Below are 11,714 nucleotides of genomic sequence, written 5' to 3'. Positions count from 1 at the left end.
CTAAATACTATAATAAAAAGAAATATATTGTTTAAACTAGATAAAAGTTATGATCCAACTATATGTTATTTACAAGAGATATTAAATACAAAGACACATATGGGTTAAAAATTTAAAAATTCTAAAAGAAATGTCATGCAAGCACTAATCATAAGAAATATGGAATGGCTAGATTAATATAAGTCAAGATAGACTTCAAGATAAGGAAGATTACCAAAAATAAAGAACAATATTTTGTAATGACAAAAGGGTCATTTCATCAAAAGGCATAGCAATTATAAATGTGTGGTTAATGACAGAGCTTCAAAATGCATAAAGCAAAAACTGAAAGAGCTAAAGGGAGAAAGAAACAAATCCACAATTATAGTTAGAGATTTTAACACCCCTCTTTTAGTAACTGACAAAACAACTAGATTATTAAAAATCAAAATGATGTAGAATATCTCAATATGGCTATCAACCACCTCACCTAATTAATGTCTATAGAATGCTAGGCCAGATGTGGTGGTTCATGCCTAGAATCCCAGAGTTTTGAGAAGCCAGGGTAGGAGGATCACTTGAGGCCAGGAGTTGAAGACCAGCATGAGCAACATAGCAAGATCTATTAAAAATTAGCTGGGCATGGTGGCACATGCCTTAGTCCCATCTATTTAGGAGTCTGAACACACCACTGCACTCTAGCCTGAGTGACAGAGAAAGACTCTGTCTCTAAAAAACTAGAACGAATAAATAAATAAAATAGAACACTAAACTCAACAACCACAGAATATACATTATTTTCTAACCACATTGAAATTAAATTAGAAATTAATAACAAAAAGATATTATAGCCCCCCAAATATTTGAAAATTAAACAACACATTTTCAAATAAACTATGCATCAAAGACATCTCAGCAAGGCTGCAGGGATTCCCACTGCTCTGCAAGCTTCACAATGCCATCCAAAGATGACAAGAAGAAAGACCCCGGGAAGTTAGCCAAAAAAGACAAAAACCCAGTGAATAAGTCTGACGGCAAAGCCAAAAAGAAGTGGTCCAAAGGCAGAGTTTGGGACAAGCTCAATAACCAAGTCTTGTTTGACAAAGCTACTCTAAGGAAGCTTTGTATGACAAACTCTGTAAGGAAGTTAGTTTCTAGCTATCGGTTTATAACTCCAGCTGTGGTCTCTGAGACTGGAGATTCAAGGCTTCTCGGCCAGGGCAGCCCTTCAGGAGCTCCTTGGTAAAGGACTTATCCAACTGGTTTCAAAACACAGAGCTCAAGTAATTTACAACAGAAATACCAAGAGTGGAGTTGCCACAGCCACTAGTGAAGATGCATGAACAGGTCCAACTGACTGTACGTTTGGAAAAACAAAACTTTATTAAATAAAAAAAAAGAAATCACAAGGAAATTAGAAAATATTTTTGAACTGAATAAAATAAAAACATGCCATATCGGACTCAAGATGGCGCTGTGAGAACAACCCAGGATTGGAGCTCTCGTTGTGTCCGCGGAGAGGTGAGTCTGAGCTGCATTTCCAGACTGATCTTTGTTGCCCACGGAACGGGGAAATTCCCAAGTGAAGAGGAGACGCGGGACGCCAGGCAGAACCTCCACCTGGTGAAGCCGGCAGCCGGGATGGCGGCGGCCGGCCCTGCCCAGCGCTCCCCACAGGGCGCGCTTGTCCGGGTGCCCTGTTGAACCGGCAACCGGAGACGTGAGAGGGCTGGACTTGAGACTGAGCTAGACTTGGACAGTAGGCCAGCCCAGGGGATTGTAGGGACAGAGCGTTAGGGGTGGCCTAGTGGGACGAACAAAACCGCGATTTTAAACAAGCCCCATGCAGATGGCCCGAGACGCTCTGTGGGGGAGGGGCGTCCACCATTACCGAGGCAACCCGCCCCAACTGAGATACATGCCCATTGCTGACGCAGCCAGCCATTGCCGAGGCAACCCGTCCCTACTGAGATACACGCCCACTGCTGACGCAGCCTGCCGTTGCCGAGGCAACCCGCTACAACAGAGAGACTCCGCCGCAGGGCATGGCGGAGAACACAGCAGAACAGCGGAGCCAGGGCGAGCCTCAGGACAGCAGGGCGGAGCCTCGGCAGGCAAACAGTGGCTAGTCTGCGTCCTAGCTGGGCAGGACCTCAACGGACATCCAAAAATAAAGCCCAAACCCCTCAACACAGAGCATTTGAGAAAAAAAAGGGTTTTTTTAATGAGCTCTGTTGCAGCAGAATCAAACATAGCAGCCTAACAGCCCTGAATGAACAACAGAGCTCACAGCTCAGCAATTAAACCCCTATAAAGTACAAACTGTCTCCTCAAGCAGCTCCCTGACCCCTCTATATCCAAAAGACTGACATTAGGCAGGCATCATCCTGGGACAAAGATAGAAGAAAAAGAAACTGGTAGCATCCCTCGCTGTGCCACAGCAGCTAGAGGTGCACCCCAGACAAGCAGGGTCTGGAGCGAACCTCAGCAGTCATACAGCGAAGGGGCTAGACTGGTAGAAGGAAAACCAAGCAACAGAAATACTTCATCATCAACATTCTGGGTGTCCACTCAGAGACCCAATAGAAAAGTCAGCAACTACGCAGACGACCAGCGGACAAATCCACAAAGATGGGAAGAAACCAGCGCAAAAAGGAGGAAAACAGCCGAAACCAGAACACCTCGCCTCCTAGAAAGGACCAAAACTCCTCCCCAACAAGGGAACAAAGCTGGATGGAGAATGACTGTGACGAAATGACGGAATTAGACTTCAGAAGATGGATAATGAGAAACTTTTGTGAGCTAAAAGATCATGTATTAAATCAATGCAAAGAAACTAAGAACCTTGAAAAAAGAATCGAGGAAATGATAACAAGAATGGATAACTTAGAGAGGAATATGAATGAATTAAAGGAGCTGAAAAACACAATACGAGAACTTCGTGAAGCATGCACAAGTTTCAATAGCCGAATCGACCAAGCAGAAGAAAGAATATTTGAAGTCAAAGACCAACTCAATGAAATAAAACGAGAAACCAAGATTAGAGAAAAAAGCGCAAAAAGGAATGAACAAAGTCTCCAAGAAATGTGGGACTATGTGAAAAGACCTAACCTACGTTTGATAGGTGTACCAGAAGGGGACGAAGAGAATGAATCCAAGCTGGAAAATACTCTTCAGGACATCATCCAGGAAAACTTCCCCCACCTAGCAAGACAGGCCAACACTCAATTGCAGGAAATACAGAGAACACCACAAAGATATTCCGCAAGAAGAGCAACCCCAAGGCACATAATCGTCAGATTCAACAGGGTTGAAATAAAGGAGAGAATACTAAGGGCAGCCAGAGAGAAAGGTCGGGTCACCCACAAAGGGAAGCCCATCAGACTCACAGCAGATCTCTCGGCAGAAACACTACAAGCCAGAAGAGAGTGGGGGCCAATATTCAACATTCTTAAAGAAAAGAACTTTCAACCCAGAATTTCATATCCAGCCAAACTGAGCTTCAGAAGTGAAGGAAAAATAAAATCCTTTGTGAACAAGCAAGTACTCAGAGATTTTGTCACCACCAGGCCTGCTTTACAAGAGCTCCTAAAAGAGGCACTACACATAGAAAGGATCAACCAGTACCAGCCATTCCAAAATCACACTGAATGCTAAAGAGCATCAACATAATGAAGAATCTACAACAACTAACAGGCAAAACAGCCACTTAGCATCAAAATGGCAGTATCAAATTCACACATAACAATATTAACCCTAAATGTAAATGGACTAAATGCACCAATCAAAAGACACAGACTGGCAAATTGGATAAAAATCCAAAACCCATCAGTGTGCTGTATACAGGAAACCCATCTCACATGCAAGGATACACAAAGGCTCAAAATAAAGGGATGGAGGAAGAGTTACCAAGCAAACGGAAAGCAAAAAAAAGCAGGAGTTGCAATTCTCATCTCTGATAAAATAGACGTTAAAGCAACAAAGATCAAAAGAGACAAAGAAGGCCATTACATAATAGTAAAAGGATTGATACAACAAGAAGAGCTAACGATCCTAAACATATATGGACCCAATGCAGGAGCACCCAGATACATAAGGCAAGTTCTTAACGACTTACAAAAGGACTTAGGCTCCCACACAATAATAGTGGGAGACTTTAACACTCCACTGTCAATACTAGACAGATCAACCAGACAGAAAATCAACAAGGATATCCAGGGCTTGAACTCAGACCTGGAGCAAGCAAACCTGATAGACATTTACAGAACTCTCCACCCCAAATCCACAGAATACACATTATTCTCAGCACCACATCACACCTACTCTACAATTGACCACATAATTGGAAGTAAAGCACTGCTCAACAAATGCAAAACAACTGAAATCATAACAAACAGCCTCTCAGACCATAGTGCAATCAAGTTAGAACTCAGAATTCAGAAACCGACCCAGAACCGCACAGCTTCATGGGAACTGAACAACTGGCTCTTGAATGTTGACTGGGTAAACAATGAAATGAAGGCAGAAATAAAGAAGTTCTTCGAGAGAACGAAGACACAATGTGCCAGAACCTCTGGGACACATTTAAAGCAGTCTCTAGAGGAAAGTATATAGCAATAAGTGCCCATATGAGGAGAATGGAGAGATCCAAAATTGACACCCTATCGTCAAAATTGAAAGAGCTAGAGGAGCAAGATCAAAAAAACTCAAAACCCAACAGAAGACAAGAAATAACTAAGATCAGAGCTGAGCTGAAGGAGATTGAGACACGAAAAACCCTTCAAAAAATCAATAAATCCAAGAGCTGGTTTTTTGAAAAGATCAACAAAATAGACAGACCACTAGCCAGATTGATTAAAAATAAAAGAGAGAACAACCAAATAGATGCAATAAAAAATGATAAAGGGGAAATCACCACAGATTCCACAGAAATTCAGACCATCATCAGAGAATATTACAAACAACTCTATGCGCATAAACTAGTCAACCTGGAAGAAATGGATAAATTCCTGGACTCCTGTGTCCTCCCTAGCCTAAACCAGGAGGAAGCTGAAACTATGAATAGACCAATAACAAGGTCTGAAGTTGAGGCTGCAATTAAGAGCCTACCACACAAAAAAAGCCCAGGTCCAGACGGGTTCACAGCCGAATTCTACCAGACACACAAGGAGGAGCTGGTACCATTCCTTCTAAAACTATTTCAAACAATCCAAAAAGAGGGAATCCTTCCCAAATCATTTTATGAGACCAACATCATTCTGATACCAAAACCCGGCAGAGACCTAACGAGAAAAGAAAACTTCAGGCCAATATCCATGATGAACATAGATGCAAAAATCTTCAATAAAATACTGGCAAGCCGATTGCAACAGCAAATCGAAAAACTTATTCATCATGATCAAGTAGGATTCATCCCAGGGATGCAAGGCTGGTTCAACATACGCAAGTCTATCAACGTAATTCACCACATAAACAGAACCAAAAACAAAAACCACATGATTATCTCAATTGATGCAGAGAAGGCATTTGACAAAATTCAACAGCCCTTTATGCTAAAAACCCTCAATAAACTCGGTATCGATGGAACGTATCTCAAAGTAATAAAAGCTATTTATGACAAACCAACAGCCAATATCATACTGAATGGGCAAAAACTGGAAGCATTCCCTTTGAAATCTGGCACTAGACAAGGATGCCCTCTTTCACCACTCCTATTCAATATACTACTGGAAGTTCTAGCCAGAGCAATCAGGCAAGAAAAAGAAATAAAGGGTATTCAAATAGGAAAGGTGGAAGCCAAATTGTCTCTATTTGCAGACGACATGATAGTATACCTAGAAGACCCCATTGCCTCAGCCCAAAAACTCCTGAAACTGATAAGCAACTTCAGCAAAGTCTCAGGATATAAAATCAATGTGCAAAAATCACAAGCATTCCTCTACACCAATAACAGACTTAAAGAAAGCCAAATCAAGAACGAACTGCCATTCGCAATTGCTACAAAAAGAATAAAATACCTTGGAATACAACTCACAAGGAACATAAGAGACCTCTTCAAATAGAACTACAAACCACTGCTCAATGAAATCAGAGAGGACACAAACAGATGGAGAAACATTCCATGTTCATGGTTAGGAAGAATTAATATCGTGAAAATGGCTATACTGCCCAAAGTAATTTACAGAATCAACGCTATCCCCATCAAGCTACCATTGACTTTCTTCACAGAACTGGAAAAAACCACCATGAACTTCATATGGAACCAAAAGAGAGCCCGCATAGCCAAGTCAATTCTAAGCAAAAAGAACACAGTGGGGGGCATCACACTACCAGACTTCAAACTATACTACAAGGCTACAGTAATCAAAACAGCATGGTACTGGTACCAAAACAGAGATATAGACCAATGGAACAAAACAGAGGCATAGGAGGCAACACAACATATCTACAACCATACAATCTTTGATAAACCTGACAAAAACAAGCAATGGGGAAAGGATTCCAGTCTAATAAATGGTGTTGGGAAAACTGGCTAGCCATGTGCAGAAAGCAGAAACTGGACCCCTTCCTGACACCTTACACTAAAATTAACTTCAGATGGATTAAAGACTTAAACATAAGACCTGGCACCATAAAAAACCTAGAAGGAAATCTAGGTAAAACCATTCAGGACATAGAAGTAGGCAAGGACTTCATGACCAAAACACCAAAAGCATTGGCAACAATAGCCAAAATAGACAAATGGGACCTAATCAAACTCCACAGCTTCTGCACGGCAAAAGAAACAGTCACTAGAGTGAATCGGCAACCAACAGAATGGGAAAAAATTTTCGCAGTCTACCCATCTGACAAAGGGCTGATATCCAGAATTTACAAAGAACTCAAACAGATTTACAGGAAAAAAACAAACAAGCCCATTCAAAAGTGGGCAAAGGATATGAACAGATACTTTACGAAAGAAGACATATATGAGGCCAACAATCATATGAAAAAATGCTCATCGTCACTGGTCATCAGAGAGATGCAAATCAAAACCACATTGAGATACCATCTCACACCAGTTAGAATGGCAATCATTAAAAAATCTGGAGACAACAGATGCTGGAGAGGATGTGGAGAAAAAGGAACACTTCTACACTGTTGGTGGGAGTGTAAATTAGTTCAACCATTGTGGAAGACAGTATGGCGATTCCTCAAGGCCTTAGAAATAGAAATTCCATTTGACCCAGCAATCCCATTACTGGGTATATATCCAAAAGACTATAAATCGTTCTACTATAAGGACACATGTACACGAATGTTCATTGCAGCACTGTTTACAATAGCAAAGACCTGGAATCAACCAAAATGCCCATTGATAATAGACTGGATTGGAAAAATGTGGCACATATACACCATGGAATATTATGCAGCAATCAGAAATGATGAGTTTGTGTCGTTTGTAGGGACGTGGATGAATCTGGAGAACATCATCCTCAGCAAACTGACACAAGAACAGAAAATGAAACACCGCATATTCTCACTCATAGATGGGTGATGAAAAATGAGAACACATGGACACAGAAAGGGGAGTACTAAACACTGGGGTCTATTGGGGGGAAAAGGGGAGGGCCAGTGGGAGGGGGAGGTGGGGAGGGATAGCCTGGGGAGAAATGCCAAATGTGGGTGAAGGGGAGAAGAAAAGCAAAGCACACTGCTATGTGTGTACCTACGCAACTGTCTTGCATGCTCTGCTCATGTACCCCAAAACCTAAAATCCAATAAAAAATTTAAAAAAAAAATGCCATATCAAATTTTATGGGATGCAGCAATGCAGTGCCTAGAGGGAAATCTTTAGTGTCTATTGCTTATATTAGGAAAGAAAAAAGATTTAAAATCAATTATTTACGTTTCTATTTTCAGAAGCTAAAAAAAGAAGAGCAAATTAAACCCAAAATATGTGAAAGGAAGGAAATCATAAATATAAAGCAGAAATCAATAAAATAGGCAACAGACAAATAGCATATAAAAATAAATCCAAACATTGGTTTTTGAAAAATTTAATGAAATCAGTAAACTCCTGGTTAGGATGATCAAGAAGAAAGGAAAACATAAGCTGTTACTATTACAAATGAAAGGAAGGATAGATTCTACAAATATTAAAAGGCTAAAAATGAAATACTATGAAGTGTATTATGGCAAAAAAATTAACAACTTAGATTAAAGGAAACAAATTTCTAAAAGAACAAGCTTACTAAAACCAACATAAAATCAAATCAAAAATTTTAATACCCTATATGTTTTTTAAATGGATGTATTATAAAAACCTGCACACACAAAAGAAAACCCAAGACCAGATTGTTCTTCCTTGGTGAATTCTATCAAATATCCAAAAAGGAACTGATGACAATTTTATACAAACCCCTTCAAAAAAAAGAGGAGAAAATACTTCCCAACTAATTATTATGTCAACAAAATGCTTATACTAAAAACTGACAAAAGCATGAAAAGAAAAGAAAATTATATATCTATATTCCTCATGAATACAGCCATAAAAATTCTTATTCTGGTTTTTTTTTTTTAAGAGTGAGGGTCTCCCACTGTCACCCGGGTTGGAGTGCAGTGGTGCAAACACAGCTCACTGCAGCCTTGATCTCCTGCACTCAAGGGATCCCTCCTTCTTTAGTCTCCCAAGTAGCTGGGATGATAGGCACATGCCACCATGCCCAGCTAATTTTTTGTATATTTTTTTAGTAGAGACGGGGTTTCACCATGTTGACCAGGATGGTCTCAATCTCTTGACCTTGTGATCCACCTGCCTTGGCCTCCCAAAGTGCTGGGATTACAGGCTTGAGCCACCGCGCCCGGCCATATACCTACTCTTTAACCCAGCAATTCTACTTCTACATATTTACTCAAGATAAATGAAAATATATATCCAGAAAATGTCCTGTAGATGAATATTCATAGAAGCTGTATTCATAATGGCCTCAAATGAGAAACAACCCAAACGTCCATCAAGAGAATGAACAAACTGTGGCCAAGTGCAGTGGCTCATGCCTGTAATCCCAGCACTTTAGGAGGACAAGGTGGATGGATCACTTGAACTTAGGAGTTGGAGACTACCCTGAAAAACATGGCGAAACCCCATCTCTACCAAAAAAATTAAAAACTTAGCCAGGCATGGTGGTGCAAGCCCACCCATAGTCCCAGCTACTCAAGAGGCTGAGGCAGGAGGATCACTTGAGCCCAGGAGGTCAAGGCTGTAATAAGCCATGATTGGGCCACTGTACTTCATCCTGGGCAACAGAGCAAGACCCTGTCTCAAAAAAAACAAATTGGGGTATACTCACACAATGAAATAAATAATTACTCATCAATAAAAAGTCTCAATTTCAGGCCAGGCAAGGTGGCTCATGCCTGTCATCCCAGAACTTTGGGAGGCCGAGGCAGGTGGACCACAAGGTCAGGAGTTCAAGACCAGCCTGGTCAAGATGGCGAAACCCTGTCTCTACTAAAAGTATGAAGAAGGAGAAGGAGAAGGAGAAGGAGAAGGAGAAGGACAAGGACAAGGACAAGGAGAGGAGGAGGAGGAGGAGGAGTAAGAGGAAGGAAGAAGGAAGAAAGAAAGAAGAAAGAAGAAGAAAGAGGAAGAGGAAGAAGAGAAGAAAAAGAATTATTATTATTATTATTATTATTAACTGGGCACGGTGGCAGGTGCCTGTAATCCCCACTACTTGGAAGGCTGAGGCAGAGAATTGCTTGAACCTGGGAGGTGGAAGTTGCAGTGAGCTGAGATCGCGCCATTGCACTCCAGCCTGGGTGACAGCGGGAGACTCTGTCTCAAAAAAATAAAAGTGTCACTTTCAGTACACAGACGTTCCCTTCATCTCTCAGTTTTTACCTTCATGTTTCATCATTGCCTTGTTGAACTATAGTCCTCTGATAGTGGGATGGTTCCCACTTCTTCAGAGGCTACACCCTTTGACTCCTTCATGGGTGGCAGGGGGAGCAGTCAAAAAGGAGCAAACCTGATGCATGCAATGACATAGATAGACCTCACAGACACCATGTTGAACCATAAGGCACAAAACAGTACATACCACACAATTTCATTTATATGAATATGCTGACAAACAACTAAGCTATGGTGAAAAAAACACACAATAGAGGATGCCTCTGGAGGGGATGGGAAGGAATGTGGGGAAACTTTCTGGGGTGTTGGAAATGTTCTATATCTTGCTAGGAGTGTGAATTACCTGGGTATAATCCATTTCTCAAATCTCACTGGATTTTATGCTTAATATTTGTACATATTTATATGTATACATTTTATGTTTAAAAGGGTGAAGAAGAACAAGAGCAGGAGAAGGAGGCAGAAGAAGATAAAAGAAAGGAAGCTGTAATGAGGGTATGGGACTGAGACTGAGACTTGTTTGAAAGTCTATATAAAGACAAGTGGCACCTCCCAGCTTCCCATTCCCATCCCGCCCAGCACAATCAACAGCTCCCACTGCTACCCATGGAGGAGTCAAATGGTGTAATCTCTGAAGAAATGGGAGCAATCCCACAATTAGAGGACTCTAGTTCAAGAATGTAATTGACGAGGCGTGAAAGTAAAAACTGAGAAATGAAGGGAAAGTCTGTGTGCTGAAAATGAGACTCCCTACACAATTTCAGAGCAACAGCAACCAGACATAGTTGTACCCTTAAGGCTGGAGTCTGAAGCATTGCTTTTTGAAGAAGCCGAGTTACCCCAGAGTAAAGACCGATGGATGCTGATATTTCAGGTTCTCCAGAGAAAAAGGCCATCCTGTTTTTCTACTGAGAAGCCCATCGTTAACAAGCAAGACACAACAACTGAGTTTCCCATTAGTTTCCCAGTGCTTCATCCTAAGTATAAACAGATATTTGAAGAAATCACTCTAGAGGAACAAGAGAGAAGTGGTGAAACAGATAACCTTGCTGAAAGAAGAAATGGCATCGCAGAAAGGTAATGAGATGGGGCTCTAATGAAACACAAGTGGGAGGGTATATTAAAAAGAGTCATCATAGAATAGTCACTCATCAAAATAAAAAATCATATAGGTGAAATTAAAATTTTGGTTGAAAAAAATTGGTATGAGAGTCAAACTTGAGAAATTTCCCAGAAACTAGAATAAAAGAATCAAGAGATAAACAAGAGAGGAAGGACAAGAAACTCAGTCAGTAGATCCAACATCTGAGAAATAGGATTCTAAAAAGAGATGACAGGAAGCAGTAAGAAGAGAATTACTGAAGAAATAATACAGGAAAATTCCCAGGTATGTAAGAGAGTGAGTCTCCAGACTGGAATGCCCACTGGCCAAGGGCCTAACTGCAAGGTGAATGTGCAGTGCAGTCATGCAGGATGTGCCAGATACAAAGGTCCCTAGCCAACAGAGGGGCAGTGGGGGCTGAAATGTGCCCAGACTCCACATGCCCTGTACCTTGCCGCACTAGCCTAGAGGAAGGGGAATGTATTTCTAACTGGTCAACCCAGAGATTGATCTCCCCAAGAAAGTTCCTTCTTTCCAAGAAGAGAATGACATTTTCTAATTCACTAAAGATGCCTTTTTATGTGAACTATTAATTTCCAGAACAATAAATGAAAAATGTTTATGGCAGTACAATTTGCAATTGGAAAAATGTGGAACCAACTCAAATGCCCATCAATCAATGAATGGGTAAAGAAACTGTGACGCCCGTAGTCCCAGCTACTCGGGAGGCTGAAGTAG

General features: G+C 41.0%; 1 pseudogene; it reads left to right on the top strand.

Moving 5' to 3' along the window:
- Nucleotides 1-792: 792 nt before the first annotated feature.
- Nucleotides 793-1,358, top strand: LOC144579542 (small ribosomal subunit protein eS25 pseudogene; annotated as a pseudogene).
- Nucleotides 1,359-11,714: the final 10,356 nt, after the last annotated feature.

This window comes from Callithrix jacchus, chromosome 15 (assembly GCF_049354715.1).
Source record: "Callithrix jacchus isolate 240 chromosome 15, calJac240_pri, whole genome shotgun sequence".
NCBI classification, from domain to species: domain Eukaryota; kingdom Metazoa; phylum Chordata; class Mammalia; order Primates; family Cebidae; genus Callithrix; species Callithrix jacchus.
This window is presented reverse-complemented; position numbering and strand designations above follow the sequence as displayed.